Here is a 26,828-nt window from a genome sequence, read left to right as displayed (position 1 = left end):
AATACTGTACGTGTTTCCACGTAGCGTGGGTTACAAACGAAAAATAGGTGATTGACAGCAGCCATCCCAGATGAATGCCATCACATTGAAAAGCTGCAGTCTGACTACCTGCTCTCGTTGTTTTACCTTTCTAATTTTGGTGCTCGATCTGCGTTGCATGTTGGCCCCGAGGCAAAAGAATCCATTAAAGAACGCTATGCATGTTCAGAGTTACGATGCGTAGCTTCTCTCATCGGAGCAATTTGAAGCCGCGGTGTCGCACCGTGCGATTTTCTACAAGGATAGCATCCGTAAGGAACTTTGTACAGACTTAGTAAACCTTGGAGTGGTATTATTTCCTCTCATTATTACATTCTATTGTTTTTCAATTTATAATGCCCTCCATCGGTCTTTTCCGTCGCTTCCTTTGTTTCTTCAGTGTTTGTTGTTATTCTTTGGCTTTTCTTTCTTATTACTATTTCTTGCTGCATTTTCCAATTCCTCTCTATCACCTTCTTGTGTTTCCTCTCGAACTCCCACTGAGGGTTCCGCACAATCCACGGCGCATAGTCGACAAGTTCGTGCAGTAGGGTGCCTTGATGCGCGTTTTGTTGCGCAGGGGGGCGCACACATCGAGGCACACTATCGTGCAGCGTACGCCAGCGCTGTCTCGCGTGATGAATTAAGAGGAGAAGATGAAGAAGAAAGAGCGAGTGGCGCAACTTGTTTGCCACTTGGATCGTGTGGAAAATGATGAGAGGCGAGGCGCGCGTGCGCGCGCCCGCATGTTTCGGGGCGCTTCAGTCGCTTCGTTCTTTTGTTTTCACTTACAAACAGTGCTTTGCGTCTGCTAGTGTTCGAGCTGTTGGCTGACAGATTAGGTCAATCGGCGTTCGAGTGCTGAGTTATAACAGGAAGAGAGGGCAGCGCTACCGCTCCACTTCGTGCATGCTCCCACCTCCTCATACACTTTCGCTACCTCACATTCTCTCTCTCTCTCTCATATAACAGAGAGAGAAAGAGCGAAATATAAAGAGTTATACCTGATGAGAACCGCCTCTCGTGCTATTGATGGATGACTCAAGCCTCGAATCCACTCATTACGCGTTGCTTCATTCTTTCTGTTAGCCTTCATTTTCGCCTCTCTGCTTCTATTTGTAGCGGATGCTTTGATATAGGTTGCCTTAAAATCTGTTTACAGAAATCTCCGAGAACCAAGTTACCATACTGGAGCGCAATAGTTAACTCGCACACAGTCCTTTTCTACTTAAAAAGATTTTGACAGCGATGTTTTCTTGATATCTGCGTGCGTCGGCGTTGTGGTACGACACTCAATGTTTGTTTTCCAAATACTTTCACAGCCGCATATCCCCTTAGCTGTGAGAATGCTATGGCGACCCGGGAGACTGATTGATATTTACTACATAATTTAATATAAGTTTCGCTTGCATACATAGTGTAATGTGCGTGTGTGGCTGTAAATGCTGTTATGTGTTTATCAGTGTGTATATCATAACCCTCACCCAGCACCTGCAGTAGCATGTCAGGCGAATAGCCAGGCTAACATCTCCAGCATTTCATTAAAGCATCTCTCTCTCTAGCTCCCTCTCGCTCGCTAGATCACGTATACATACATGACAATCTGAGTTTTTGTCCTGCCTGAATATTTTTTCCTTCTTTCCTTTAATTAGTAAGAAGCAGTAATAGCTTTGTAACCTATACTCGCGCACTTTTATCCTCTGTATACATATAGTAGTTTCACTGATCTAAGGTGCACATTGTTTTTGCCCTTTTTTTTCTACTGTTGCGCCTATTGTGCTGTCGTAGCCCCCTTGAGACTACGTTTGTTCCAATGTTTCGATGCGATAACCGCGTGTAGTTATTAGAATGTCAGAAGGAAGCGTGCGAAAAAAAGAGACGATGAAGGAAACCTAGCCTCCTGAGCCTATGACTTCTAAATTGTCCCCGCAACTCATATCATTCCGCACCGAACGTTTCCTGCGTAAGTCGACTGTTTTCTTTAATTCCTACCCCGGTACGTCCTTCCATACTTTCCGTGAATTAGTTTTTCCTTTGATCGCTTTAAGAACTTCGTTTGTCCTACGCACGTTTGTATCTCTGAAGAACCTTTTAGTATGTAGACGGTGTTCGCGCCAGTGACACTTGACATATTAACTTCTTGATTGCGACTTCCGGGGAATAAGGAAGACCAAAGACTTCTCGCATTAAAGCCTCCGGGTTATTCGACTGCCTCGGTGTTTTCTGTCGCTGCGACTCTCTGCTATACTGTCAACTACAGAAATGTTCAGACGTATAGTTAGGTTAGTCGAGTCTTTATTCTCAAAATTACAAGAACAAACAAGCTAACTACGTGGGATGGGTACATTGCGCTGGCACTGCTGCACGTGACATTCACCATGAGATCACTTCAGTCTCCTTAAAAGGAACGTTAGGCACTGCATTGTAGGTTGGTAACTTTCACCCAGTCTTCAGGCGTGTTTATTTTTTTTCATTTCTGTACACTACTATGAAGGCTTCTTCCTTTTAGACAAGGTGCACTGGGATGTCCGTGCGGACACTTTGACGGTCATTTCCAATTTCACACGCCCGTGTAGGTACATAAATCATCGGTCGTCGATGTACAGCGCAGGTCGCATAGGATTGCAAAAATAAAAAATAAAAATAAAAGGAAAGACGCGAAAACAGAAACAAACTGACAGCAATAAAAATAGGCCGCACTCCGCTATACTTGGTTCTCGTAAACCTTGATGATACAAGTCACTTTTTCTTCGTTATCTTAACAATCTCATGCTTGACAGCACGTCTTCTTGGGTTTCGGCCTTTCTTCTTTGTGTGCTTTATTGTTTTCTAACTGCATAAGCAGTCGTCACTAAGTAGTTTGCACTTTCGCATCTGACAACGTTCACCCAAGGCTGCTGGCACCCGGCGTATTCTAAGCTACCATGTCATGCCATAAAAGCTCGCTAACGCTTTTAATACTTGAACTCGAAATAGCTTGTATCTGCTTAGAACCTTACGCTTAAGTACATTTCAGAATGCGTTCTAGGCGTGTATGTTCTTTTTGCCGCTTAAGGCATTCCTCCCACTGCCGTCATTTGGAGGCACTTCTGTGGGCGTCGTTGGAATGTCATGCCATCAGGAAATGTGCCCCGCGGGCAAAGCGTCTTCCGCCGACGGGAGTGAAGCAAGGCTTTGTGTGGGCCGACCGTCGCTGCAGCATATGAAGCCTGCTATATTATACGAAGCTACTGTCGCGCTGCCACAGGAAGCCTCCGCAGTCATTATACTGCAACGACCCAGCGGCTCGCCATTAGAGTGGTTTAGATGCCTGGCATTTCTACGAGCTTCGTTTTCGATGGAAACGCACAACTAGAGAGATATTTATGACACACGACGTTCCACTTTACGTGTGGAGAAATGGTGCTTATACTTTGCGCGCTAGAACGCTAAGAGATCGTTGTCCCTAGGAAGTAAATCCCGTGTTATTCCTTGTGTAGACGTCACATTACCGTGTGTAATCGTGCGTGCATATGCACGTGGGTGCGTTCGACTATGCACACAGGCCACCTTGCGGTTTATCGTTATACACACACATTAACCGTTGTTTGTTTCCAGTACCTTTCCTTGCGACCATCGTGCGCTTTACGAGCACGATTACAACATTCTTGACAAGGAAGTACTAAACACAGCGTTCAACTGCTGAGGTGTTGTTCTACCTGTACGGCAGCAGTTACAAGCTGGCTCGCGTACTGCGTCCTACATTCATGTGGAAACTGTGTATTGTTAAAACACCGACAGAGTAGTTCAAGTGCGACACTATGTCATACTACGGCTGTGTTTTCCGCCTTTATGTGAAAACTACCATAAAATCTTATTTCTTTTCAAGGCGACGTTATCTCGCTAATACAGCGCCTTTCGACACCTCGGCAGCAATGTCCCGGTGGCTCGTTTTGTTTTGTTGGCTTGTCTTTTTTTTTGGCGGGGGGGTCATTCCACGCCAACTGTCCCAACTGGGGCGCTCGGCAAAAATCAATTTCTCTAAAAACTTCTCAGTAAATTACACACACATATATACATTTGTTCTACAATATTTTCCCAAAATATTTTGGGCGGCAAACATTTTTTTGGGAACGTGAGCGCCATTTGAACTTCACTAAATGATGGAAAATCAGGTACGAAAAAAAATCGCTATAAATCGACCGTTTCACGCATTGTTTCAACACTTGCTTTCTTGTGTTTTTAGAGCACTGTGCTTTTATTATAGGACAGTTCCTTATAGAAGCTTTATATTTTTCACTCCTTATCGCGTAGGCAAAATTGAGTGAATTGTAGCTTTTCGGAAATTTTTTTTACGAACGACAGTTATAGATCAAATGCATAAATCATTTTTACAGAATTTTCCATAGAACTTACTATCTTTTAAAATTATTGTTTTGCCTGTGTGCGGCGCATAGGCTCTAAAATAAAATTCCGAACTTGGCAGAAACGCTACATTGGCCTATGTTGAGAGGTCTGTAGCACCCTAAGGTGGTCCAAGACAAAATAAGAAGGAAAGCGCGTACGATTGAGAATCATAACGACTTTTTCCATAGAAAGTTTAATGAAAGTAGTTTTTGTTTTAGCCGAGAAATTTTTTTTTGAAGTTTAGCCCCACCATTGCATTAGTTTGCTAGGGGGGGCAATACATACCAACCGAATTTGCTGCATAAAATAAAGAGGTAGTGCATTCGTAACACTTGGTTTTCAGTTCGTTTTGTTAGTACTTTATATTGTAGTATATTACATACAAAGGTGGTAATAAACAGAGGTAAAAATATAACCATTCTGTTGGCTTAGATGCCACAATTCCCCCATTAATGAATCGCGTTACTTATTGCATGCCGCTCTGGGAATCAATTGGCGTCAAAATATATCAAGTCTCAACGTAAATGTAAACCGGAGAAAGCAGGCGTGAGCGTGGCCATTCAGAGCGGATGCACACGATGTTCGTCTGTGTATTCCGCAACGAACGCTACACGATGTGACGGCGCGCCGTGCATTCAAGCCTTTCGTATGTCGTCCGCTGACCTTTACGGACTGAATATGGCAAGCTATTTTTCAAGTCCTAACTTGGGCAATTACAGGCAGCAGATTTTGCTTAAAGTAGGATTTGTCAGTCTGGCATCATGCACTGCTTTACAGCTATTATGAGATCCCAACAACAGCCGATTTTAGTGGCGTAGTTGTCCGCCGCCGCCTCAGATTTGTTTAGTAATACCATAATTAAGTAACGTAATTCGTTATTGAAGGAATTGTGTCATCTAAGCCAATGACATTGTTATAGTTTTACCTCTGCCTATTATCACCTTGGTATGTAATATACAACATAAAGTACTAACAAAAGGAACTGATAACCATGAGCTACGAAAGCACTACGTCTTTTTTCTTATGCAGAAAATTCAGTTGGTTTGTATTGCCCCTTCATACTGGCGCAATAGTTTCGCAAAAAAGACGAAGATAAGAAAGTGAACACCACAAGCGCTTGGGGTGTTCACTTTCTTGTCTTCGTCTTTTTTGCGCAACTATTACGCCAGTATGAATCAGTACCATTTAACTCGCCTTTCCGTTTTGCTTGTATTGCCCCCCTAGCAAATTAATGCAATGGTGGGGCTAAACTTCGAAAAAATTTTCTCGACTAAAACAAAAACTACTTCGATTAAACTTTCTATGGACAAAGTCGTTATTATTCTGAATCGTACGCGCTTTTCTTCTTATTTTTTTCTTGCACCACCTTAGGGTGCTACAGAAGTCTCAATATAGGCCAAAGTAGCGTTTCTGCCAAGTTCGGAATTTTATTTTAGAGCATCTCTTCCCCCGTAAGGGGGCTTCCCCTTAAGGAGTCGACCCTCAGGACCATATTAAATGCAAAAATGTTCCAAAAGCTGGGAGAGTTCATGATTAAAATAGATACTCCGACTTAACACAACAAAATATAACATATTTAACATATATATTTTGTTGTGTTAAGTCGGAGTATCTATTTTAACCGTATTAAATTCATTGTCCGTCTCTCTGTCTGTATACGCCGCACACAGGCAAAATGAAAAGTTTAGGAGATAGTACGTTTTATGTAGAATACTATAAAAATAATTTATGCGGTTGATTTTTAATCGTCTTTTGTAAAAAAATTTGGAAAACGCTACAATTGACTCAATTTTACCTACACGATAAGGAGTGTAAAGTCTAAAGCTACTCTAAGGAACTGTCCCATAATAAAAGCACGATGCTCAAAAAACACAAAAAAACAGGTGTTGAACAAATGCATGGAGCGGTCGATTTATAGGGATTTTTTTTTTCGTATCTGATTTTCTACCATTTCGTGAAGTTCAAATGGCGCTCACATGCCCAAAAAAATTTTGCCGCTCGAAATATTTTGGGAAAACACTGTAGAACTAATGTCTATATGTGCGTAATTTTCTCGGATTTTTTTAGAGAAATTGATTTTTATCGATCGGCCCGTTTGGGCCAGTTGGCAGGGGCCAAGGGGGTTGAGAGAATGCGTTCTTTCCACGCATTGAAGTAGAGAGCGGCATGGGAAAAAGATGTATATTCCTGCAACCCATAAGGGAGCCCGACGTAGTGTCTAAAAAGCCTATATTCAATTTTTACAGTCCGCTGTCCGCTTTATATGCAATCTTATGATAGAAGCAAGATTGGTGAAATACATTTCCTATTTTAAGCACAGTTCCCTAACAGCGAAGTTTGCAATTCCTTGCAAGATAGAGTAGTCTTTCACCTTATCTGCCTGTTGGCATTACTTGAAGATCGGCTTTCATTTTTTTTTTCAGAAAACATTTATATGCCTAAAAAAAGAACAGAAAATTTTAATCGTTGCAATTTCCTCAGAAACATTCCATCTCGCCCAAGAGTAAAAAAAGAATACAACAGACAGCCTCGTAATTTCGAATCCAAAAGATTTCCTCGAAGTCTACCCATCCACCCGCAAATCGATACTATGCCCGTCTGATGTTTTTTTTCCCCCTCTGCACGTGTGAAGCATAGCGACTGGAGAGGGATCGGCCAAAAATTAGGTGATTTGTACTAAGTGAATACATAAAAGATAAAAAATAAAATTAAATGTCTGACTGGTCAAAGACGCGTTGCACCACGGGGTTCTAAATCCATCGGTCTTCCTTCTAGAATTACTAAGATAAACGAAATAAATTAATCATTTACTTTCTTTTTCAAGGCAGGCGGTAGGTGCCAGTGATAATTTTTTTCGTCGCATTTTAAACATTCTGGCGGCGTTATCCAACGAAGAAACACCAAAAGATTCAGACCTTTGCATCTATTGGCTCACATCCGCTCTCGGAGATTGCTTAAGAATAAAAAAGAACTTCGTCTTGGTCTTCTTATTCTCCTTAAGCTCTGCCTCATACTTTTACATAGTTTCTCAGTCAACTCGCCGCTCAAAACTTCTTCACACATATTTTCATGGGACCCGGTCTCAATCGCTTCGTGCCATTCCGGAAAGCGGCTACTCGCTTCCGGATTCATCGGAGCATAAAAGCTGCTCAAGCGTCGGGTTTCCACTTTCGACTCTGCAGACGCTCGTAGCGAGCGCTATGACCGCACTCTTACGCCTCGGTCGGGCTGCTGCTGGGTCACACTTGGTCTGTTGCTCCTCCTCTGCACTTGAATGCGCCTTGGCAGAGCATAGAGAGTCGTTCCTTCATGCCACTTTTCTTTGAACATTCTTTTTTCCTCATTCATCTTTTTTTTTTTCTGCAGTTGGGAGAGTACGGGATACCGACGTTCTCTGAAAGTATTGGATAATAAATCTGATACATTAGACTGAGAAATTTCGCGCATGACTGAGCATAACACAACATCCGAATCACGTCCCCTCATGAAGGTAATATCCTGCGATTAAATGTGATAGAAATACGGTCGCAAGTAATACCTCTTGTGCAAAAAGTATAGCGTTTCATAACGAGATGGTGTATCGAGCGTTGAGAACTAAGTAGCTGCAAGACAAGGGCGAAGTTATAGCGTATGCTACGGATGGTTAGAGTTTGTCACGCATATTTGTCTTGCATTAAGCGTTATCAATGGTTAGCTGACTTGTTGCTAGTCCTCCCCCTTCCGTAAATATACACATACAATAAATAATTCCCTCCCGATGCACAGGGGAGCAGTAACGCTACGTTACATGGAAGCGAGAGTTGCATCAGTCGACGAAACAACGCAACCGCGCCGGAAAAATTTTCCGTAGTGCTTCAGCTTCTGCGATAGTGTACTAGTGTAGTGAATAGATGCTATATACAGGCGGAGGTTCAGAATTGATGTCTGCAACACTTTCAGTAAGGTTGTCGCTGTCGGAAGCTAGTACTTTTGAAGATGGAATTGATTGATTGATTGATTGATTGATTGATTGATTGATTGATTGATTGATTGATTGATTGATTGATTGATTGATTGATTGATTGATTGATTGATTGATTGATTGATTGATTGATTGACTGACTTTGCGAAACCGAATGGCGAGTTCTCCATGTCTAAGGCGTTTATTCATGGCCAATAAAACACGCGTTTGAACTAACCATCATATTTCAATGCGGTACATAGTTTAAAACTAATTAATTTTGGCATTCTAAGTTAACTGCCTCCGCACCATAAATATCATACATCTCACACTGCTATTATGATTCCCACAGTGAATTTACATATTTTTGCCGTGTTTTTTTTTTTTTACGTTTCACTTTTCACTACCATATTTATGGGAACAGAAAGCCAGCGACACCATAACCGAGTAATTATATTAACTACGGACCGTAGTGCGGCATTCAACTTAATGATATGAGAGACCGCACAGCTCATAGCCAGTTCCTGAATAATGAGTCGGTTACCATTGAAGCCTAAGAAGCCTACATTTTACAAGTGGATATGGCCTAAGCCAGTCACAGAGACAGGGCAAAATGTAACAAACCAGTCATCTCAAGTTAAGTTCCCTCGGTAGATCTCTACTCAAGGCCATCGACACCTCGGTGTGACGAAACTGGGGGCGAAGTGGTGGAAGAGTGCGGCACGCATAGCGCTATATAGTGTCATAAACAACATGCGACGTTGCTCATACTTCTGATCTACACTCAGAGACTCCGCTGGAACGTTCCGCTCCCACATCTCTAGGGGCCCATAAAGTTCCCGCACGCAAGTGATGCTGTTGCGCGCACATAGCAACGAAACCAGCTGCGGAACCGCCTGTTCTGCCGCGATTCCCTCGTAACGCGGTATATCACTTTTACTGCGATTTCTCGAGAGTCGTTATGCATTCATGTGTGGCAGTTATGCGAGCCGAGACAGCTTCAGGCTTAGATACGCCGAGAAAAACGAGCCGACATAACTCCCTCAAGCCGTCAGCTATCTCCACTGTCCGAGAAATTATATTCAAGTTTTTCCAATACGTACTAAACGCGAATATGGCGATGCTTATGGTGAGTTGGAAGTGGTTTGTGCGCTGTATCGTGAGGAAAATTTAGTATCGCCGTTTGGTTGACTTCGTTGTTTTCTTCTTTCTTCTCTCTTCTTAGTGCAGACACTCCTCGTTTTACGCATTTGTTTCACTTGGCGCAGTAATGCATGTCTATGTGCCTCCTACCCGCGAACTTCTTATGTCTAACTCGCGCGACGCGCACATACGCTTATGACCATTTGTGTTACAGTATTTTTCAAATCAAGTAATTCAAGTGAGCCGACCTATCTGCTCGGACGATAGAGTAAAAATAATGGAAGTATAACAGGAGAAGAATGACGCATCAAGAGTACAGAGTTGCCAGAAAACGATGACCCAACGTGCGAAAAAAAAGCGCAAAATGCAATAAAGACTGCCGCATCAGTGACACATCGTTATGCAACGACTAACAACGCGCTGTGCGCGTGTAGTTTGTCGTGATAAGCATCGCGGCTAGATAATGTAGCGATGTCATGGAAAAAGTCGCTCCACAGCTCGATGTTTTAACGCCGCATAAAACCTCCATTACACTTTGTATCTCGGTGCCCACATAAGTGGACAAAACATATTAGCGAAGGGTGATTAAGCCAGCCAATGCTTTGCCTCAATATCGATCTGAAATATTGGCATTACTTCCACATGGTGTCGTGACGTGCACTGACGTGCGTGAAACATGCGACGAACGTAACCTTTTCCTCCTCTTCACTGTTATCATCACCATCATCATGTGAGGCTGGGAGTGCTCGGCAAAAACACTATAAGTGCTGCGAGATTCCAGTGAAAACGATAACCGATGAAAATGGAGAGACTACACATAAAAAGTGTCAAATGAGACGTTGTCTGAAACTAGCTTTAAGGGTGTGACAAAGTTAAACCGGCGGCCACATTGGGAGAGCACGTACAGGTTCAAATAAAAAGCTTACAAACAAAATGCTGTTACATACTCGCAGGTAAAATGAAGTTGCTTTGTGAGAGATGCAGATAACTTTGTAAAAAGCTGACCCAGTAATCCTCAACTAACAGCGTCTGCTTTAGCCTTCGCATTGTGTGACTGGTATAATGAAGCTTCCGCACTGCGAAGCATATGCATTTCAAATATTTGATTAGCGCGATATAATATGCAGCCCGCTATATACACGAGGCACACACTCATCTGCCCTCGATGGCTGGAATATCTCATTACGCTTCTGCAACGAACGCAGAGTTTGAAAAGGAGAGCAAACAGCATTTCACTTATGCCGAGCTCGCCAGAATATTGACGCCAGTGACGGCGAACGAAGCATATACTGTCACGGCCACCACGGAGACGTAAATTGAAATAGCTACGACACTTGTTTCAGAACGCTGATGCAACTCGACTGCCCCGAATATGAATGCGTGCCTAATTCGAGTAAATTTTCACTCTTTTTTTTGCTCGCCCAGTGTTACTTGATGTAAATCACATCTCATTGTCGCGCCATAATAAATATGAAAGAAAAATGCACCGCCTGTCAAGACTAACAGGTCTAAATAACATTGAATGATCGTTTCTCACTCACGCGGATGCGATATCGCGCGTAGGTGAAGGCGACAGATAAAAACATTACAGACAATAAAAGTTACATCGGGGCGAGTCAGTAATTATTAATTAGGTGAGACAACAGCGGAACAAGTGAATAAAAAGCTAGGGGAAGTGCTATCACCTTCCCTCTTTCCTTCTTTGCCATGGTTTTCTCTCGCAGTATTGTGGTTAGTGCGATCACCTCCCTCAACTCAAAAGAAATAAATTGGAGATTAACATCGTTGCCATAATTATGCGTGTCATGTATGGCAGGTTCACGTCGGGCGCTTGATTAATCATCAACTAATAAACCCTCTCCTTCTCTCTTGTTGATCTACTTATAGCGCCAGTATAATGCACTCAATCTTTATTGAATAGCACTGTGTAGTACCCCCGCCAGTGTGCCATGAACGTAAACCGTAAGCTGCACATGGAACAATCTACTATTTTTGATGAACAATTCGACGCCGTGGATATACAATAAATGAAGCACAGGAAAATTACTTAATGTGTAAAGCCCTCATCTGACAGAGTGCACAGCAAAGGGAATGAAGCTTTGCGGACTTTGCGCATTGTGTTAGTTCCCCCGACTTCATTTTTTAAATGCGAAGCATTTCTTAGCGAACTTCTGCGAGTTTGAGCGTATCTATCTATCTATCTATCTATCTATCTATCTATCTATCTATCTATCTATCTATCTATCTATCTATCTATCTATCTATCTATCTATCTATCTATCTATCTATCTATCTATCTATCTATCTATCTATCTATCTATCTATCTATCTATCTATCTATCTATCTATCTATCTATCTATCCAGCCGCCTACGACTTTGTGCTCTCCTGGCCGTTTCGTTATTCGGATGTATACCAAAATTGGTATGGAATAACATGACCGTATTACGAACATAAATGACAGGTCATAACATGAAAATCATGACATGCATGTCATGAACAGCATGATTTACATTCCACAGCCTTAGGGCTCTTGCGGCTATTCCCTTAGTTTCATATATAACAAAACTGATATGACGTGACAAGAGTTCATGGCGAACATAATGACAGGTCCTAACGCGCAAATCATGACACGCATGTCATGTGCGGCATGATTTACATGACATGGCCTCGGGGCGCTCGCGGCCGTTTAAATGAATGGATATATACGAAAACTGGTATGACGAGACATTTCAACATGACGAACATAACTGACACGTGGTAACATGAAAATCATGACACGCGTGTCACGCATGTCATGATTTACATGCCACGCTCATGACGCACTCGAGGCCGTTTCGCTATGTTGATATACACCAAAATTGGTATTGCGCGATGTGACTGTATGAAGAACATGAATAACAGTGATAGCATGAAAACCATGACATGCGTGTCATGTATGTCATGATTTCCATGCCACGCTCATGGTGCATTCGCGGCCGTTTCGCCTGGCTTGATATACACCAAAATTGGTATTGCACGACGCGACTGTATGACGAACGTAAATGAGAGGTGGTAACATGAAAATCATGACACGCGCGTCATGCACGACATAATTTACATGCCACGCTCATGACGCACTCGCGGCCGTTTCGCTAGGTTGATATACACCAAAACTGGTATTGCGCGATGAGACTGCATGAAGAACATGAATAACAGGTGGTAACATGAAAACCATGACATGCATATCATGTATGTCATAATATACATGCCACGCTCATGGTGCATTCGCGGCCGTTTCGCCTGGCTTGATATACACCAAAACTGGTATTGCACGACGCGACTGTATGGCGAACGTAAATTAGAGGTGGTAACATGAAAATCATGACACGCGTGTCATGTACGACATGATTTACATGTCACACACGTGATGCGCTCGCGGCCGTTTCGCTAGATTGATATCCACCAAAATCGGTATTGCGCGATGTGACTGTATCAAGAACATGAATAACAGGTGGTAACATGAAAACCATGACACGCATGTCATGATTTACATGCCACGCTCATGGTGCATTCGCGGATGATTCACTAGCTTGATATACGCCAAAATTGGTATTGCGTGACGCGCCTGTATGACGAACGTAAATGAGAGGTGGTAACATGAAAATCGTGACACGCAAGTCATGTGCAACATGATTTACGTGCCACGCTCATGATGCGTTCGCGGCCGGTTCGCTCGCTTGATATACACCAAAATTGGTATTGCGCAACGTGACTGTATTACAAACATATATGACAGGTGGTAACTTAAAAATTATGATATGCATATCATTTACGGCATGATTTACATGCCACGCTCATTGTCCAATCGCGGCCGTTTCGCTAGCTTGATATACACCAAAATTGCCATTGCGTGACGCGAATGTATGACGAACATAAACGACAGGTGCTAACATGATAACCATGACATCCATGTCATGTGTGGCATGATTTACATGCCACGCTCATGGTTGACTCGCGGCCATTTCGCTCGTTCGATATACACCAAAATTGGTATTGTGCGATGTGACTGTATGACGAGCATAAATGACAGGTCCTAGCATTCGAATTACGTTATGCATGTCATGTACGGTATGATTTCCATGACACTGTTATGGTGCGCTTCCGGCCGTTTAGATAACTGGATATATACCAAAATTGGTATGACATATGACAGGATGCGTGATGAACATAACTGACCGGTAATGCAGTGTATATACCAGAATATACGTTTCATTGGCATGGTATATAACACATTGTACATGCACGCGTGCGTGGCAAACATGCGATATATAGTGAACTAGATGCCATGGCATGAATGATTTCATTTGGCTCAAAAATAAACAAAGTGATGTATGCAGCTCTTTGCTGGCTGCTTCGCATTACATCGATTCCCACAGTGCGTGGGATCTGCCGGATTTTTTTTCAAACGCATTCCTCGGCACCTGTGAAAAGCTCACGCCGGTACGGTGTGAAACGAAGCCTAACACGCTGGCATCGATACAGTAGTCGCTGCCAACTGTCTCGTGCTTGAATGAAATTTGTATGGAGTTCCTTCAATGCGGGTTAGATTTTCCTTTCTTTCGTTGTATGGTCGTGTCCCATAAGAAAGCATAAGGCCATTCGTAGCCGTCTAACCTCGTCTGACGCCGGCATTATCGTCAAAGTTGCCTGCAAAATTCCACTTGAGCAGAATTTCTCACTTTTTCGACATCTTCGCGCGCACTCTGAAGTGTGCAAGTAGCTAGCACCCGCGACAGCGCGCATAGCCCGCTGCATTATGCGGGGAAGTTTTGTTCTAAAACTGATTAACATTCCTGAATGTGCTCAAGGAAAGTGGGGGGGGGGGGGGAGGGGGAAGGGAAGGGTTGCGGGTAGTAGAAAAACGTAAACAAGACCATTGAAACGTCAACGTTCTCTAAGAAACTAACCCGCTCGACGGTAACTATGCGTGTCCCCTAATGGCTAACCAAACTTCAGTTCTTCCCAGATAGCGGCCATTGAACCCCATCCTTTTGAATGAAACTTTATGTTGTCTTGAAGAGAAAAAGCTCTTCTGTGTCGGCATCAGCGCGACTCATGAATATGGGGACAAATAAAGGCATGCAGATCGAGAATGTGCGTGCATACACAGGGCCAGACAAAGTGGAAAGACCACGTACAGACACACACACACAAGCGTACATAACGCACACGTGTACGCATTCGCTCGAGAGCACTTTCAAGAAAACGTTCCGCACACGCACGCGCGTATGTGCATGAGCGCGGAAAGGGTGCTTCGCGTTAAAAGCTTTTTCGAGTCGCCATCGTGACGGGAGTTTATGACTTCTTTCTAGCGCTTTCCTCGTTTTTAAGTGAGGGAGACTTTGTGTATACGTTTCGCGCTTTCTTGAGCCTGCCGATTATTCTTCACAGGGCCCTTCTTCTTTGAGCGCTTTTTGGCGATCGTTGAAACAAATTGAGGCGCAACGTGAGCGCTTCTCATATCGCCCCGTACCTACGTCGTAGCTTGACACAGGGTGTTGAGCTGATGAGCTCACGAGGACTCGGGTTCGATGCCCACCCACGGTCGCCGCATATCGATGGATGCTAAATACATACACACTGATAGTACATATTTATTTTTTATTTATTTGTAAAATACAATACCCGTCTATTAACACCGACACTTTCTCGTCGAGATGGCACGCCGCCCTGCGCAGCTTCCACTTCGACGACCAACATTGGGCTACCCAGCAAGCCTGCGAGGCGGTGGAGAGGCAAGAAACCGACGTCGCCACGTGGGAGGCCTAGGCCACGTGGCCTAGGCCCAGCCAACTAAACTGCTGGTGTCGCTGAACGTTTATTCCTCCTCCTTCCAAATACTGCTGGCCGTCATAGCCGTGACAGGCTTTATGTATACAGTGAAACCTCGGTGATACGATCACAGCTCATACGAATTTCGGGGTGATACGAATTTTTCGTTGGTCCCGGCCAAGGCCCATTGGCCTGCGATGTAATGGAGTACGGTTGTTGCGAACGGATTTTCACCCAGCGACGTTTGATACGAACGTACGCTAGCGCCCAGGTACGAAGAGGTGCTAACCGCGCTGTCGCGGAAGACGCGCCAAGCACGTGCGAGCGCGGGAACGCAAGCGTGGGCATGCGCGCCGCACCGTCAAATCACCAGGATCATGGTGTAAAAAAAAAGACTTTTATTACGGTCAGAATAAACCTTCAGAGACGCCTCACGACCTCCGACTTTGTGTGCGCGAATCTTTGAGGCTGTGATGTGCCTCCGTGTGCCTTCGCATTTAGATTAGAGAGGACATTAGCGCAATCCTTTTTTTTCTAACGCATCGACGTGGGCTGATGTCGTTGTGCTGTGTTTACACGTACCTGCCTCTTGCATCAGACATCCTATGAAATGTGGACGAAGACCGAAAGAAGGCGACGACGTTCTTGTCGAAGGAGGCTGGCCTCACAACGTCAACATGCACGACCGTGGAGGTCGCACTTGTGCGGGCACGGCCGTAAATCTCCCAAAAAACATCCCCGACACCTCCGCGATAACAAAATCATAACACAGGACCGTGGTGCTGTAATTTCGTGGCCTTGATACACCGCGTCAAAGCGCTTCTTTCTTTATTTTCGCTGCAGTACTCCGGTGTCGTGCAAAAATGCATACTAAAATTTGTTAGGGGCTACTGCTGTCGCGGGTCACAACCCACCTGGTTCATTAATTAAATACGCGCGTACAGGCCGTATATTTACAAGTGCTGGTGTGATTGTCGACATCTAAAAACTTTACTGACAATCGTTCAAGGTTCTTCCTGACGTTGCTGCGGCCCTGAAAAAAAATAAATAAAATGTACGCCAGTTTTCTTTTGTCGCATGCTCATTTTCCGTGCTTTCTGGTGATACGAATTTTTTTGATGGTCCCGTGAGATTCGTATCACCGAGGTTTCACTGTATTTTGGTGTGCATACATATATATTCCGGTGCGCGATAAAAAAGCCTATAGGGGGTCTAAATCACTCTAGAGATCACTTTGTTGCAAAAACCACCTGAAGCTAAAGCAGGCTTGGCGGACAAAAATTCTTCAGTAGCTTCACAAGTTTTGCAAAACCTTAGTGTGGAAGTGCAGCAAATAGAACAAACGACTTCAATCGACATGACGGGATGAACAAATCGACCTTGTGCTGACGCATTTCAACAGCGGCAGCGAAAGCCTCTCACAACCGTCCAAACACCTGTTCCCAGGACAACGGCTCAATTACTTCAAGCTCTTGAAAAGGTGCATCCTTCTATATAAAATCTGACAAATGTCTGTGTGTCCTTTCTTTTCTTTAGCCCGTGGGCAAAATGCCTAAATTTAAAGCGCTCGCAAGAAAAGTATAGAAGTTTCCATCGTGGACCGAGAACACCTCCTTTATGGACCGTATCGAGGCAGTGCAAATGCAGGCGTGGATGCCACTCCGGTGCTGCTTTGAGAGGGCACAACCATGCATGAAACAGTTCAGAGAGTAACATGGCAGCGCCCAGGAAGCTCTCGTTTTAAAGCTTTATGGATGTAAAATATGCTCATGTTCCTGATCAGTGTTCTTTGTATATAGCTGACAATCAAGTGTGAACATATGGACGCCTCGTAACTCGGTACTAGAATGCATTAAGTTCCAACTGTGTGGGAAGTAAGAAGCGAAACAAGACGATGTCATCCAGTATCGCTTCCGATAAAAAAGCAATCACCGCCACGGCCTTCCTCGGTTGGTGTTCCTGTGATGTTGTCCTCTGTGTCATTCTTGTTAATGATGCGCGCTGTCATGAGCTATCATCTCCATTTAACCAGCCCATCACTGTGTCATAAGGAATCATTTATTGTTTTCCCACAGGAAGAAATGGTGCTTGTTGTTAACTGCTCTTAACCCCCCCCCCCCCCCGTTATTATTCACAGCTTTGAAGAAGCTGACGCATCGCATTTCTCAGGCTATTTTGTTTTGAAAGATCAACAGCCATAGTATAGCGCTGCTGGAAAAACGCGAATGGTTCTTTTCAACGCGGTACGGAGAAAGGGGCGGTAAACATTGCAAAAGATGAAAATAAACACGAGAGATACATCGCTTGGGCAATTCGCCACTCTTTGCAAAGGCTTTTCCTTTAAAAGCTATTTACATAGCTAAGAGAGGCTTCATGGTAAAGAGTGAGCAAACAACGTGCAGCATGCATTTTCCACGGCGCTTGAAACCGTGTTTGAAAAAGGCGGCATACATCGCAATAGAACGCGAGAAGATGCGCCCACGCTGCCTCTAGTGCACGGTGTAAGAATATACTCAGGTGATGACACTCTTCCGCCAACTCATGGGAAACCGCAATCCGGGGTGCTATTCTGGACATTGTCAAATTCCGCCATGTTGTCCAATTCCGCCATGTTGATGATTTGATTGGTCACGCGAGGTCGTTCGCATTGTGGCGCTGCGATGGCGTTACGACACAGGCATCCGCGATGACGTAACGTGCCAAAAAATAGTTAATTTTTTCCGAAGTAACGCTTCGCCGTACTCTGTCATGTAGAAATAAAGGTTCGGGTGGAACAACGAAACCGAAATATGGTACTGAGCTGTGCCTACGGTCAACTTGCGGTTTATCGAAACTACTGCTCGCTTAACGAAGAGCCGCCATGTCTGCAACACGATTGGACATTGCACTGATGGCGCCCATTGCGTCACAGGACCTCACGTTTTGTAGCGTCAATTTGACGTTGCGTGACGTTGCATCCTGCCAAATTTGCAGCTTAAAATGTGAGAACGATGAAGTGCCCAAAATTGGCCGCCATATTGTTGTAAATTGAGTTGCTTGTTCGATGTGCAGCCTCACATACGTATGTGTGGATGTCATTCCGTGAGTCACTTTACAAGCATGTTTTCGGTTAGTAATATTATAAAGTGTTGTACATGAAGCTGGTTTGTTAAAATAAAAGGTTATTGTTTAATTTGGCTTGTTCGAAGTTGCGGTTCTCGCCGCAAGAGAACGCTAGATAAGCGAAAAAAAATGTCGCTGCCCTTTGTTGTGTAGTGGCTGGAGCTGCAGGAAGAAAGAATTCCGCGAGTACCGCGATGCTTTTGTGATGACCGATCAATTGTTTCAACTGCGGCGCCGGCTGACGAAGGACACTGTGCGATGGCTGTGCGGGGAGCTTCGCCAGGACCTGGAGAGCCGGCGTACGGACACGAGAACAGCCCCGACCGTTGTTGTTGTTTTTGTTGAGCTACAAATGCTTTTCGCCCTTCGCTTGTTCGCCACGGGCAGTTACCACGACGCGATCGCGAAAAACGACGACGTGACGAGGAGCTAGTCCAGTGTGGGTCTCACGATTCATGCTGTCATGGGAGCGATCGTCGAGCGCCTCGGCAATGCGTGGATCGCCCTCCCTGCCAGAAGGAAGGCTTTGTCCACATAGATGCAAGATTTGAAGGCTGCGTTGAGGTGGTCGACGACACGTTCGTGTGCATAAGTGCGCCGTATGAAAAGGACGATGGCAACAAGGCTGCTTACTTTTGCCGCAAGAACTTTTACGCCCTCAGCGTCATGGTGGTGAGAATAAATTTCATCTTATTCAATCTCGCGCATGCTGTTAGTAGAATGCAAAGGAGGAACGTGAAAGACAGCTTTTCGCCACTCTCCAGTATTTTAACGACATTTGCCGTGGCTCCAACTGCAGTGATAGAAAAGAACGCAGTAGTCGCGGTAAACGGAGTTTCCGTCAATATTTAGTTTTGGCAGGGGTGCATTGACACCATAAAAAGTTCATCGAGCTTCATATTTGATCGTGGCAGCTTTTAAGAAAAGTAATGCATGAAAGGAAATCAAACGTGCTGATTGCGCCTAATTTCATAAACAGTGATATGCAGACATGCAGTAACTGCCACATATGAAATGAAAGATACAGCTGTCGAAGCTGCGCTCCGAAAGCAACTCGAGAGAAATAAGTGCGTTGGACCACACAGTTACACAGTTACAATTGCTGTTGCCGACTTCCTTCCAATGCAAACAACACTCTGCAGGTATGTGACCAACCCTGCCGATGACTGCCCTCGCACTCGGGGCCCGTGCACGACGCCTTTATGTGGAAGACATCCACCGTGAGCCAGGACTGGGCAGTGGACGCCGTGGCCAGGTTGGTGAATAGCTGCTTGGTATGCAAGCGTGAGAATGCTTGTGTGGTGTCTTAGTGTAGCAAAAACATTATTCATGGTAATTTTATTACACGCTGCATGGTTCTTAACTACTTAAGTCTCTTTGTCCAAATTTCTGCCCCGTATGTTATTACTGGCAGCTACCTTGGTCGAACACTATCTACTTTAGTGTCACTCGTGTTCCCTTGAATGAAAATTCTCTCATGCACACATTTGAGAAAACAAGTCATACTGAGACCCGAGGCGGCACACAATAATCCGACTTGCTCTCAGTGTATAATCGCAACTTGTCTTTTATGGTCATGGGAAAGACTATTAGTGCAATAGAAAGGTCAAGCATGAAATAAACTTTCATGAAGAGATTGTATGATCTTTTATTATTATAGTGGTGAAATAATAAATAGTAAGCATGCGATGATACAGAAAATGCTACACACTGAGGCTATGTTAAAAGGAAGAATACATCAAATACAACTGCCATAGATGTTGTACATTCATAAATACAATTGTGTAGAAAGGACAACTTGTATAAAAAATACAAATAAGCAAGCACAGCCATGTGCTACATAGCAATAAAATAAGTCAACTGACAACTCAAAGGTATTTCAGTCATGGTTCATAAAAAGCACTAAAAACAACTCAAACGGTTGCAAAAGAAACCTGCTGTCACTTTTCATTGACGGCCTAAGCACAAAAAAAACCAAGGGAAACCAAGCCTTGAGTGCGCTGACCGTCTGCAGCCACACATCAGTCCCATGCAATCAAAAGATAGCACAACACCCTTACCACCAAAGAAGATGCGCCTTCTGTCACTCGCCCCTTCTTCTCTATGAAAGAAGTGAAGGGCTGCAGTTCAGTAGCTTCGTTGTCATTCCTCCTGACGAAGGAATTGAGTTGATAAAGCCATTTTTTCGTTGGAGCATTTCAAAAGCCGTAATTATGTAACCTAACCAGACAAGCAATTCTGTCAATATGTCTAGCTGTATAAAAAAGGAAAGCAGTGCATATCAGTGACACGATGTCTTCGAATAAGTTAAAAGAAGTGAGAAAGGAATAGTACATATTCATGTATACATTCACATTATGCTAATTGGAACACTGTCCTCCACAGGTGATAGTGCATACTCGCTTCAACCTTGGCTGCTTAACCCCATCCCTGGAGCACATCCTGCTGGATCCTCTGCTGCCTGATTCCACCGCACCCACCCTTCACTGCGGTGCGTCGTATAACTGTGCACTGGAGTCCTCAAGGCCCACTTTCGGTGCTTGCAGAGGTACAGAACACTGTACTATGGCCCACTCTTCACGTCGAAGATCATCGCAGTTTGTGTCGTGCTTCACAACCTCGGTGTTTGGCAGCAGCTGCCTGAGCCAGACGACATCCCTTGCACCGAAGAACTCGAATGAGAACATGCGGACCTTTACAACAACGATAGCGACGATACGGCTGCAGTAGACATGTACCAGGAAAGGGTAGGCAAAGGCAGGATCACGCTCTGTAGTGGTTCACAGTTGGGCACGACTCGATGTAATGGGGTTTGCGTTCCTGCAAGATGTGCACAGAAACGTGAAACACAAGAAGCTCTTGCTTTTTCTCATGACAAAGTAGCCACTTGCATTGTGTTCGATCCTATACCTATCCCCTGTACTTGTGTTCTTGCAGGAATTGTATTCTGCCAAAAGCTTCATTGTGTTCGTTCCTTGAGAGCATGCTAATTGTACCAAGCAGTTAGGGAAAAGCATGCTCAGCTTCTGCCGCAAATCATAGCAGGACTACTTTGTTGAGACCATAGTGACTCTGTAAACAGCCTGTGTTATTTTGCAGCAGTGCATGCAACACTGAATGTCATTCCAGAGCATTGTTTTCAGCACTTTATTCACAATGCGAAGCCGTGTGATGACTGTACGAGTCTGGCAGGTGTGTACAAAAGCTCTATTCATGTAGTAGCCACTCGTACATGGAAGAGCACAAGCTTGCTGTCGTTGGTAATCTATGTAAACGCTTATAGGCACAAAACGACCCAGTACCGAAAGGGCAACGTGGGCACAGCGCTGTGTAGCTACTTTCTTTCCTGGTTTCTCTGGTGGACTATAAAAGTTTACATGCATGAATAATACGTGATATTTCAAAATGTATTGTAAGTCAATCGATCTTCTTCTGTCAATTCATCAATGTGAGTCAAGTCATCATCCTTGCGGCAATAAAAAGCAGTCAAACTGTCTCACTGCTTACATCATTGTCTTATCATTCACTGCTGCCAACAACAACAAAGGATGCCTCTAATAATGTACCAGCAAGTTTTGAAACAAGCACATCTGCATAAAAGACATCTCTTTGAATGCAGTTTGTGCACTTCTTAGTGCTGCCAGACCAATGTAACATCAACTGCGTGAAATACTACAATTCCTCTTCTTTATCTGTGGCCATTATGCACTTCTTATCCGTATGTTGTAAGCAACGTGGAAGTACCTTCCACAGTTAACATCTTCGGAGATGCATCACTTCTGTGGATTGAGATTCGCCTATACTTTATCTTTCAGATTCAAACTGATCGCGCGTAACGTGAGGTCCTGAAACTTAACTCTAATTGCTTCTGCTTATGTATATTTACATGATTGTAACTTTTACTTACAGTAGTCCTTACGCATCCTCAGCAAAACATATAGCACCATCTTAATGATCACGACAGTTCAGGAAGATACTTCGCGCATCGGAGACGTTATAAATAACTCAGCTGGCTGTTGGGCTAGTTGGCACATTACTTAATATAAACTAGACGCGGAACGCCACCGCAATAAAAAAGACGGAAGGAACAGAAGGGGCATTATTAATACTTGCAATGCTGTGCAGCTCCTTATCTCTATACTATCGGCAGCGCTTCTGGACGCCGCGGGCCCTGGGAACGAAGGGCCACCGCAGCCCAAGACGGGGTCGACGCGCATACTTGTAACGATGCGAGCGTCGTCTACCGAAACGTGCGTCGCCAAATCCAACGGCCCTCCGCCTGTTCTCCTGCAATAGGTGTGTGCATAGCTGAAACGTCAACACCACCCGAGTGAAACGCAAGCTTACCTGACTGCACTGTCATTCCGCGCCTCGAGCTCGCGCTGCCGCCACTTCAGTTCGCCATAGCCACCGCCACTCCGGCGGCGGCCTGCTGCTGGGGCCCAGGCGGTAAAGGCGCTCTGTCATCGTCTGTCACGGCTCCCGTCGTATCTCCGGTAGTAAGTCGCAAACCACCCTCCCCATACAGGGACGATCGGTAAAAAAAAAAGCAACATCGCGGCCCACTGTTCGGCGATCTGCCGACATAAGCACAGAACACCTACACAAAACAACCAGCGAAATAACGATGTCGGCAACGTCGACGCTGGCTTGGCTGGCTCGCTTATTGGCTAAAAAAGTTACTATGGCTTTGTCGCTCATGTCCAAAATGGCACTAAATAGCAGACGATATCCTCTGCTTCACAACTTTAAAACTAAACGCTTCACTTTTCTTTTATTTTTTTATTGTTGCGTTAACAATTTCAGATATAAAATACTGTTTAATTGCACGTTTCTTTGCATCTTATGTCCTCTTAACGTCACGTTTCGCAAGCATTTCATGCGATTGCGTCATCATTGTGTACACGTCACGCCTACGTCAAATTTGACAGAAAATGGCGGAAGTCCAGAATAGCACCCCCGCGCGCGTCCAGATAATGGGTGTGTTCCAATACTCACCGTAGACGGCTAAATAGACAGCTAAGTGGACAGCGGCCATCTTAAGTCCCATTCCAATTCTCACGTAGCCGGCAAAATAGACAGCTTCGAGAAAGACAAAAACGATGCAGGCTACTTTGCTGTCCAAACAAGATGGCGGCTGAGCGCAATGCTCGCGTAGCTCGGATCACGCCGGTATGGTCGTCTGTGCACCAGTAGGCGCATTTCCAGGCGCTCAATGTAAGCTACGTTAATTTTTTCATAGGTTTGAACACGAAAGAGGCTAAAGAAAGAACATTTACGTTTGTTTTTTTTAGCTTTCTCTTCTCGACGCGAGGTGGCGTCACGTCGCGTAGACGTCTTCTAGACGCGTTCCATTTGTCGGACAACATGACCTCGATGCTGTCTTCTAAGCTGTCAGCGTAGACTGTCTACGATGCTGTCCAGAATTGGAACACAGCCAATGTTCGGGTTCTTATCAGTTGACTTGCAGAGGGCGCTACGAAAAGCGGGCAGTCGTCTCCATAGCGACGCGCATGCTGCTGATAACGTGCATTTTTTGTGCCATTTTGCTGGATAATGTGCATCCGCCAAGCGGCGTCGAGGGGCGAAATCGAGAGAGAAACAGGAGAGGGAACGGCGAGAGCGGCGGCGATGACGCAGCACCACCGTGATTCGGCTACTCGCGGGCGCTCTCCGCCTCAAGCAATTAGATGGCGCACCGCTCAACGGACCGACGACCGAACATTTTCTGGCCGCTTAGGCGCGCGCAGTGTCAACACCTGAATATTCTTACACCGTGCTCTAGTGCTAGATCGCGCGTATGTTGTTTAAAAAAATAAGTGGTTCTTGGGAGCTTGATTTCTCTGGAAATTATTCTCAGGGCACAGAAACAAGAAGGAACTCAGCCAGCAAGTAAAAAGGAAATAGAAGCGATGAACGAAATGAGGAAGGAACTAGTGAAATCATAAAAAAATTCGAAGAAGTGGGAGAAGATAAGGAACTCAAGTTTTAAAGGAAAGAAAAATAAAAAGAATAATAGGATGCAGTACATCAATCTACCCTGTGGATGAAAGAAATAACAAAGTAAGCACATGAGACGCACGCCTTCTCAAAAGAGCAAGGGGCAAAATGCCCTATAGCCGCTATAGCGGCATCGCCTTCCATTGTGCGGCAAACGATAAACGTTTGTGCTGCCTAACGTGTGTTCCTGGTGAGCGTTCGTTTTCTGTTAGACTAAATTGTCCGAGATTATTACCTGGATAAATTTCTAAATATATTCAGCTTGCACAAATAAAATTTCTTTACATAAGGTGGCGCTGTAAAGAGATTGCTTTCGGATTCGGACCAAATAGCAGGGTTGTTTTTGACAGTCAAGGTGTATATAAATAGGCCATTCGTATCTCTTCGAGCATTTTCGAGCAATTTCGAGCAGTTACTCATGCAAAAGAAAATTGTCATCATCATAGACCGTCTTTACCTTCAAGTTTAAAAAATGCGCAGCTTGCACTGGGTCACGCAAGGCTGGCGCAGAGCAGAGCTGGTCGGCACTTGGCTGGTCGTGGTTTGACTAGGCGCACGTGCATTCCCAGGACGATGCACGAAGTATCCACTTGATCCCATTGTAAAGCATGAGTATTGGCTAGGTATCGATCGGGTTCGATTGGGAACCGTTTGACAATCACAGCACCAAGCAGTTTAATTCTCCTAATTATTATAATTGGCGAAATTATGTTATCTAAATTAATTGGTCTAACGCATATTCGAGGATTGGTCTTGATTAGCTTGCATCCTAAGTCATCTTAGGCTTAATTAGCTTATTTGAATAGCACTGAATAGGCTCAGGTTTAGTCAGTCTTAATTAGGCTTATCTGGGCTCATCTTTCCGAGCTCGGAAGGACTGGCCACACCATAATCTCAACTGGGTTTAATTAGGCCTAATTAGGTTTTGACTTAACTATATTAATCATGCTTCGTTATTTAGGTATTACCATACACAACTAGGCTTAATTGGACTTTGCTATGGTTGCCTGGGCACAACTAGGCAGCGCTATGCCTATCTTGGCTTGACGTGGCCACTCCGGCATGATCATGATGATTTCTTGTCTACATCGTGAACCGGACAAACGGCGTGCATAACAGCGCTGCTGCAAAAAAGTAAAGCGACCCTAATGTAAGACTTAGGGGTCCGAGAGTGGCACTCACACTGGCTGTGTCGGTAAACTTCTGATTAAATGTGAGCCATCTTCCTTTTATACTCAGTCGACCCTTGCAGCTGGTGCGACTATTCCATTTTCCATGGTCTACGAGACTGGGAAGCCTAGGTTGTGATGGCCACTCGCACCGGTTTCGTTTCTTTTAGACCTGTTCTCTCTGACATGCAGCGTAACGAAAGGTACCTTTTTTTTCTTTGATAATCTCATTGCTTTTCTTCTCTCTTATCTCTCCATAGACACAAACATCAGAAGCAGTAAAGAGCCTGCTGCAAAAGACACAAAATCAAAATGACCTCTAGCAGCTCTCACTGCAAGAGAATTGAAGTGGACGCTCGTTCTTTGAACTTTCTTTCGTTTCGCGTCTCAACGGTTTTTTTTTCATTTTTTTTACAGCGAAGCATTTAGTTTCCACAACGTCGTTTACGCACTACGGGGTGATGTCTTCGTACGCTGATTTGTTGAAGCAACGAAGTAGTTTCGCAGGAACAGAACTTACGAAATGATGTTAATTTATCTGCGGCTGTCTGCAACTTCAAGGCAAAGTGGCGCTGCCCCGCAGCGGTAAACCTGCAATTGCATTGCATCATCCCTGACAAGGGCTCTTCTATGATATATTGACGTTCAGCACACGGGTTCCCTCACTCTACCTTTTATTTTTCTTCTTTTTGTTTTTGTGGGACGTCGAGGTCGATGGCAGCGAATTTCGTGACTCGACTCTCCAAGCGGAAATTAGTTTCGCATCCATCCGACGTTGAAAGGGTGATGGGAAAATACGAAGAAAGAAAAAGGAAACGAAATTATCGAAAGCTGCCAAAAAAGGATGGCTTGGTAAATTTCATCGTGGCTAAGAAAACATTGCTAGACCGAGATATTTCGAGTTCCGATCGTTACCGCGAGCACCGAAAAAAGGGTGCCAGGTTTTCCTCTTATGGCTCATTCACACTGGGGAATCCGCCCGCCAGAGCGACCGGAATTCGCGCGCCGCCGAAATTCCTCATTGTTCACACCACTTAGCAACCGCACCGCCGAAACTAGGGCGTCTAGTTGTCATCGTCCCTTCGCGCGAAGGAAGGCTGGTATCGACGCGCTCGGTGTTGTGCACGCGTTTCGTTATGGCGAAGCGCATAAACAGGAGCAGGGTCGTCGAACTGCTGGGCCTGCTGCAAAGCAACTTTCTGGCGATGTCTGACGAGGATAAACATGCATTCGCCGAACAAAAGAAACGACGCAAGC

This window comes from Rhipicephalus sanguineus, chromosome 5, assembly GCF_013339695.2.
Source record: "Rhipicephalus sanguineus isolate Rsan-2018 chromosome 5, BIME_Rsan_1.4, whole genome shotgun sequence".
NCBI lineage: Eukaryota > Metazoa > Arthropoda > Arachnida > Ixodida > Ixodidae > Rhipicephalus > Rhipicephalus sanguineus.
This window is presented reverse-complemented; position numbering follows the sequence as displayed.